Genomic DNA, 7,539 nt, shown 5'->3' on the forward strand with positions numbered 1-7,539 from the left:
CCGTCTCCATGGCAACGAAGGAACAGTCCATCATGGCCGCGCGTCAGAGTTCAGACTGACATCATCGCGCTTCCTTCCTGTTTCTAGGGACTGCAGCCGGAGGAGGTTTTCTCGGTTTCTGTGAGCTCAGTAAAATCAGCCACTGCAGGTCAAAAAAGCGCGTCCGTTCGCCTTTTACACTCTTCAGCTGCAGCTTCTCCTCACACCCAAACACAGCGACAGATCCGCAGGTTTACGATAGCCCGGTTACCATGGCAACATAACAGGTAAACACAGCGGAAGATAAGAGCGTGAGCTGAGCAAACCAACACAATCACGCACGCACGGATTTGTTTTGGTGAATTGTGTGTAAGCTGCATTCCAAATGTTCCTTTTGTTTATACTTTACAAACTGTATTTTCTGTTGCCCAAGAGTAGACCTAACCCTAACCCCTATCCCAAAACTGCAGTTTTAGCATTACTTTCCTCAAAAAAAGATGTATACGTCTTTAGATAAATGAGGACACCTGCAATGTTCTCAGAATTCACTATGTCCTTGTTATACCTGTGTGATACCCATGTCGTTGTACACATTCGTGTATTGATGTTTCACACATATACACATTTAAACACATGAAATGTTTTTGTGAATTGTGGGGACATTACACAGGTTTCCATTGTTTTAATACTGTACAAACTGTATTTTCTATTGCCCTATGCCCACCCCTACCCCTAGACCCTCACAGGACACTGTGACAGTTTTACTTTCTGAAAAAATATGCTGAATAAGTTTGCAGTTCATTCAACTGTGGTGACCCTGATGAATAAAGGGACTAAGCCAAAGGGAAATAAATGAATGAATGAAGTAGTAAGTTTGTGTTCATTTTTAAGTAAAATGATTAAAAACAGGATGATATGCTAACTAGAGCTAATTACTTATTTTGCAAATTTGAAAAAAAAAATCATCCACTAAACAGAAAAAATTAATTGACTCAATAGCAGTCACTGTTGCTTCAGTTGATGTTACAAGATTATCTTTATTAATAAAACACAATAATCAACATTGCATAAATAAACAAAATTATGTTAGCTGAACAAATTGTTCCTCAGAAAAACTAAAAAACAGAAGTTCTTACTGTTGAACCAACACAATTCCCTCATGTTTTCCCTACACAAGACGTTAAGTTAACCTAATGGTTTACACATTTAAGTGGACTGAACATAAAACAAATAAATTCACTGAAAAAAATACAACAATTGTGTTGTTTCAGCACAAATGTTACAATTCATGCTAAAAATCTTCGGGTTATACTACATGGTATGCTTTCGTTTAAATCACATATTAGTAATATTTCACGTTCTGCCTTTTTTCATTTGAGTAACATTGCAAGACTTCGCCCTTCACTATCCCAACAAAGTACTGAAGTGCTTGTACATGCTCTGTTTACATCAAGGATTGATTATTGCAATTCCCTCCTATCTGGTATCCCTCTTAACCAACTTCACAGACTATAGTTAATCCAGAACTAGTCAAGACCACAATACCATGAATACCATACAGTAGGTGAATCCTTGGAACATTTGATTACAGCTATTTATTCTATTTGCTCTGATATGTGTAAGTTACTTTGTGTGTGGTTGATCAGTACAATAAAACAAGGAGTTACCATTTCCTTGGCAGTATGAGAGCAATGTGTGACGTCAGACCTTGGAGGATACTCTTAAATCCTAAAATCCTATTTCTTTTTTTTTTCTTCAGTTTTATACACACTTGTATTCTGTTAGTTAGACATAAACAGTACAGTAACCGTTGTTAGTGAATGACTGGGCTAAGACTGTGAGGTGGACATGAGGGATATTTTAGTGTTTTTTTGCCATAGTGACGTAACATCTAAACGTTTTGACTTGCAGTGCTTACACAATGCTAAAGGGTCGAAGCATTTTGGGGGCACTGACTGTTTAAATGAGAAGGAAATTTAGTTTTGACACATGAGTGAACTGTTTTGGGAAAGGTTTGAGCTTTTGCAAGTGAGCTTTAGTGTTGTGCTAAACTGTAACACTGATTTGCCAAATGATCTTAGAATTTTGAGAAAGTCATTTCTGTTTCAAGAAATGAGCCAAACCAATGGAGAAAACCTGTAAATGATGCATTATTGATGATTATGTGAATTATATCACATTTAAAAATCCCTCAAAAGTTTCTCTGGATTTTATATTCATGCAGAAATTGCTCTCAATCACAACATTTTTAGTTTAAAATGTAAAGAAATGTCATCAATGTTTGACAGTATAAAACAAAAAATGACTCAAACATTTACATATAATTCATAAATCCAGTGGAATTGAAAAAATTCTCTCTTGATTTTTCCCATAGCTGTGCGTATTCATTTATCATGATTATTCTTTCATTTTCCTTCGGCTTAGTCCCTTATTTGTCAGTGGTCGCCACTGCGGAATTAACCGCCAACTATTCCGGCATAAGTTTTAAACAGAGAATGCCCTTCCAGATGCAACCCAGTACAGGGAAACACCCATACACACTCACATTCACACACTACAGACATTTTACTTCACCCAATTACCCCACAGCACATGTCTTCGGACTGTGGGGGAAACCAGAGCACCCAGAGGAAACCCTCGCCAACACCGGGAGAACATGCAAACAGAAATACTAACTGAACCAGCTGGACTCGAACCAGCGACTTTCTTGCTTTGAAACAACAGTGCTAACCACCGAGCCACCCTATCATGATAACATGAATAAAAATAACGTGCAAGCGGATGTTCTTGTATACGGTGCATTTCTCATTGAGCATCTGGTGCTGATAGCTTTCTGTTCACAAGCGTTGTGTAAATTTCCTCCTGATAAATCCCTCCACACACACACACACACACACACACACACACACACACACACACACACATTTGATTCATTTTATTTGGAATGACTAATACTATTAAAACAACACAGCATCCAAATAATCGTAAGGAGCCCATAATGTTTCACAATAAAAGCAGCATGCAACCATTGATGATCTTTTGCGTGGCACTAGACACTCAATCCATTCTACGTGCAGTATTAAGTAAATGGATTAAGGATAGAGATGGCATCGTCTTCTCCACACATGAAGACTGCCTATTATTGCAGATACAGAACAATACTTTGCAATTTGTTTAGAGTTTTTTTTACTGAGTCCGGCAATTTGTAGTCCTCTCACACATAGTTTATGAACATGCCCAAGGCTACCGTAAATTAAAACCACCAATTTTGTGTTGTAGCCACACACTTTCAGAGCATTCACTAATGGTTGATATTTCAGCATTTTTTCTGAATAGCACAGATCCATGTATGAGTCAAAACAACAGCCTACTTTCATAATCAGAATGTTTTTCAGTACTTCATTCACAACAACAATATCAGGAGTGTTTGGAAAATCTCTAATGACAGCACTCAGAACATGTGCATTACTGCTCAGTGATGGAAACCAGTTCATTCGTACAGTCTTGTTAGTGTATAGTACACTGTGCACACTGACTCTGTCCACCTCTTTAGCTGTGATGTTCACAATGCGATCGTGACGTGTGATGTACATGCCTCTGAACGCGGGGCAGACGTTCATTATGTGCGCTGTTGATTCCACCGTTCTATCGCTATGTAATAAGCAGAAGGGCTCGTGGTGTTTCGGGTACCACACGGACAGATTAAACTTTGTAGGAAGTGTTTGTAAACGAGCTCTAATGACAAACTTAAGAATAGTGTGGTCAATAGCGGGGTTATGTAGCGCAGTGTGTGACACACACACACACACACACACACACACACACACTCATAACAAACTGAACAGGTTCAGGAAAGAGCCAACAATCAACTCATCTTCTGCGCCACTTTAATAAACATTCATTCCAGTAACTCAAACAAAGAGAAGCGGAGCATTTCCAAAAAGAGACAGTGGCCTAATGGGGGAAAATGGAAATCCGCAACACCAGGGAGCATTTAACTGGATTTCAGCTTGAGTGACTTTTAAAAATGTAATACTAAAAACAAAACCATACTGTATATAATGTCAATAAATGAAACAAAAACCACTCTTACCGACTGTCAAACAATATTGCGTATTAAAATAAATCTCCTCTGGGTATACCTATAAAACCGACGCTAAAATAAAACAGCAGCCTGTCCTAAATAAACGGAGAGAAGGAAATACAGCTGGCTTTGCGTGCAGATTTTGGTTTTATTATTGCTGAAGTATCAATTGTGTTAAAGGAAGTCGGAAAGTAGGTTAACAAAACTTTCAACACTTGATGTGCGGAGCCGGTGTTCCTGCAGCACATCTCCACTTAAATACAGTGTAAATCCGCACTGTTGTGCACTGTAATTAAACTATCTGTTTATACACTTCAGGCCAAGTCAAGTAACTCACCAGCGAATAGCAGTAAATGTACAGTAGCGTATTGAGAAGCACAGCTGACCTCTGTTGGACACAAGCAGACACTACAGCAGACACTTATTTCTGTGTGAAAAAAACACATTTTTTTACAGCCACATCTTTATTAAAAGGGATCTATTATTTATTTATTTTTTTAAACAGGAAAAGATAAAAAATAATTAAGCCTGACTCAGCATGAAAGCTGTTTTTCAGCAGGTTCCTGCTCTGCAGAACATAAAAATAGGCAGACATCTCATCCATCAACACAGTACAAACAATTACCAAACATATAAAATAGAGAAAAGCAGGCTACTGTCTCAGTGGCTACATCGATAGTTGACCATCAGATGATGAGCATGTGATTGTTTAAAAAGTCTCAGTGTTGGTATTGTTTTTGTGGGATCTGTTCTTCATACCTCGCTTAAATGATCTAAGATGATTTGGCAGATCCTGGATCTTTTAATCTTGATAACCGATCTCTCGCTAATTTGGTTCTTTAAACAAGTTCGCGAATCAGATTAAAATTTCTGGATGAACTGATCTGAGATCGCTGCGTGTGTTGTGAAGGACATCTATCGATCCTCGAAATCATGATCAGCAATGCAACGATTGGCTGACGGCATAGCAGCGTAATGACATCATCTGATTAATATTCAATTATCCATGTGAGCAAAAAGACATAAGTCACAGTAAACGGTTTGTTAAATATGATGCGCAAATTACTTTTCACATTTGTTGTGAGCTGCAGACTTTACACTTTCATGTGTCAAGAGTATTCATCATTTATTTCAATACATATCAATGTATTTAGTTCTACATTTATAGAATATTTTCTTGATTATAGTAGCCTAGGCCTACTCAAGTTTTTTTAATCTGCGCAAGGAATAACTATAAATAAATTTTGCATCAAAAAAGCATTTTTATGTTGATAAAGATGTCTGCAACTTTTGTGAAGCACCAAATCACTGACATATTAACTGTCAAAACATGTTTATGACTGCATAAATGTATTATTGCTTTTTAAAAAAGTCACATATTGTTTCTATTATCATACAGAAATTGTACTAAAGCGATCTAAAAAGTTTATATCAATAAGTTTTCTCTTTGCACCACCAGGTGGCAGTCTTTGTACTATCATTTCGGGGGTGTAGATTGCATAAGTTTTATTAATATTTTTTTTTAACTTTATTGATATATATAGTTAAAAATATTTACTATTTTCCCAAGTGTATATAACTACTACTGTAAGAAAATATCACAATTCGGCACATACTTTCAGTATTATCGTTGCTTGAACTGACCCGATCTAATCCTGTTTATTTGAATTGAACCTGCCCCCTGCTTTGATCTACCAGAACTGTTGCTGTGACAACAACTCTCGGATCAGTTTTGAAGAATGAAACGATCCTGGATCATGTCAAATCGTCAATATCCAAACCCAGCTGAGTAATCTATGTACAAAGAACGGAACCCTGGCTTTTGTGAATAGATTAAAGAAAGATCTCTGTCCATAAAGCCGGTAATGGCAAACATCCATTTGTTACAGATCTGGAGGAACGATCAGTCCTTTTGTTAAGTTTTGGTACCAAAGCACAAAGGGGTGCTGAGGTAGCGCTATTTAAAATTTGATAGTACAGTATAACCGCTGTGTTCATAACGTAGTTTTAAAATGTTAAAGCCTTATAAAGTAATAGAGCAAAACAGTGATGTGTCTATCCAGAAAGTCTGTTGTGGATCTTATAGGCCCTATTGTTCAGTCTAGCTATTGGCTCTAAGATATCATTTGTTGTGAATTATGCCCTTTTATACAAGATATAAATGATGTCTCTAGAGTGTGCATGTGCAGCTCAAAATACCACACAAATAATGTTTTATAGCTCTTTGAAGCTGCTCCTTTTACCCGTTGATGCTAATTGTGTCATTTTGGTGACTGTCACTTTAATTCAAATGAGAGTGTGCTCTTTTCAAAAAAGGCGGAGCTACAAATGCCTGTGTGTCAGCATAGTGGATGCATACATCTCTGCAATGACTCAAATCACTTATTAATAAAGTCATCTGGAATGGCAAAGAAAGCGTTCTTGCAGGACTCCAAGAGTTCATCAAGATTCATCTTCAATGCCTTCCTCTTACCCCAGACATGCTTAATAATATTTATGTCTGGCGACTGGGCTGGCCAATCCTGGAGCACCTTGACCTTCGTAGCCTTCAGGAACTTTTATGTGGTGGCTGAAGTATGAGAAGGAGCGCTATCCTGCTAAAGAATTTGTCCTCTTCTCTTGGGGGTGGGGGTGGGGGGGGGGGGGGGGTTTAAACACAACTAATTTCGTCTTAAACGAGCATAACAAGTTAGGAAAGCAATCGAATGCTTTCATTATAACGTTAGATGTGTGCATTTTTAGTGACACCTGTTATTTAATGTAATCAAATGAAAAATCCAAATAAGAGTCATTAATCAGAATGTGTGAGTTACACAGTAAAGAAAAAAATTATGAAATCTGATAACTTGATTTTATTTATAATAGCTATTAATTTTAATAAGCTAATGTATTTGCTGCTAATATATACTATTTATTTTTTTTTTTAAAAATAATAAAACACATTACTGACCATTTAACTGTTTATTTGCAATGAATTAGCTCCAAATGAACATATTTAGTAATTTGGGAATTTAAAAAAAAAGGGGGGGGGGGTGCCTCATTATGGTGAGCATATCCCTTATTTACACAGCCTAATGTTGCCAGGTATGATGATGATACATTATTTGTCACTCATTTTCCAGAAAGCCTCTCACAGATTTAACTTCATGTGGGTTTTACATACACAATCAATGTTTTACATATAAACTCATTCTCCAGCATCTACTTACAATAGTCGCTCAACACATTCCTCAGCAGGACACCCTTTCTACACACACCAGCAGTTGTCACCTTTCTTCTCAAAATACACCACTAGTTGTCGCCCTTTTTCCTTAAAAATACATGTCTAACTATCTCTGTATGGTTATCCGGAACGATGTGTTCACTGCACATTTTAGAGAACACAAAATCTTCTTCAACGCTTTGTTTTCTGGTCCAGGGTCACACACCTAAATGCTTAAAAATAGCCTTATTTATGAATTATGAACATAAATAAA

The 7,539-nt window shown here is 37.1% G+C and overlaps 1 protein-coding gene across 1 annotated transcript in view; it reads left to right on the plus strand.

The window, feature by feature from the left end:
• Positions 1–7,539, plus strand: part of dnaaf5 (dynein axonemal assembly factor 5) — a 571,499-nt gene that overhangs the window by 293,587 nt on the left and 270,373 nt on the right. The window lies entirely within an intron of this gene.

The sequence above is a fragment of the Danio rerio genome, chromosome 3 (genome assembly GCF_052040795.2).
Source record: "Danio rerio strain M-AB ecotype USA chromosome 3, GRCz13ab, whole genome shotgun sequence".
NCBI lineage: Eukaryota > Metazoa > Chordata > Actinopteri > Cypriniformes > Danionidae > Danio > Danio rerio.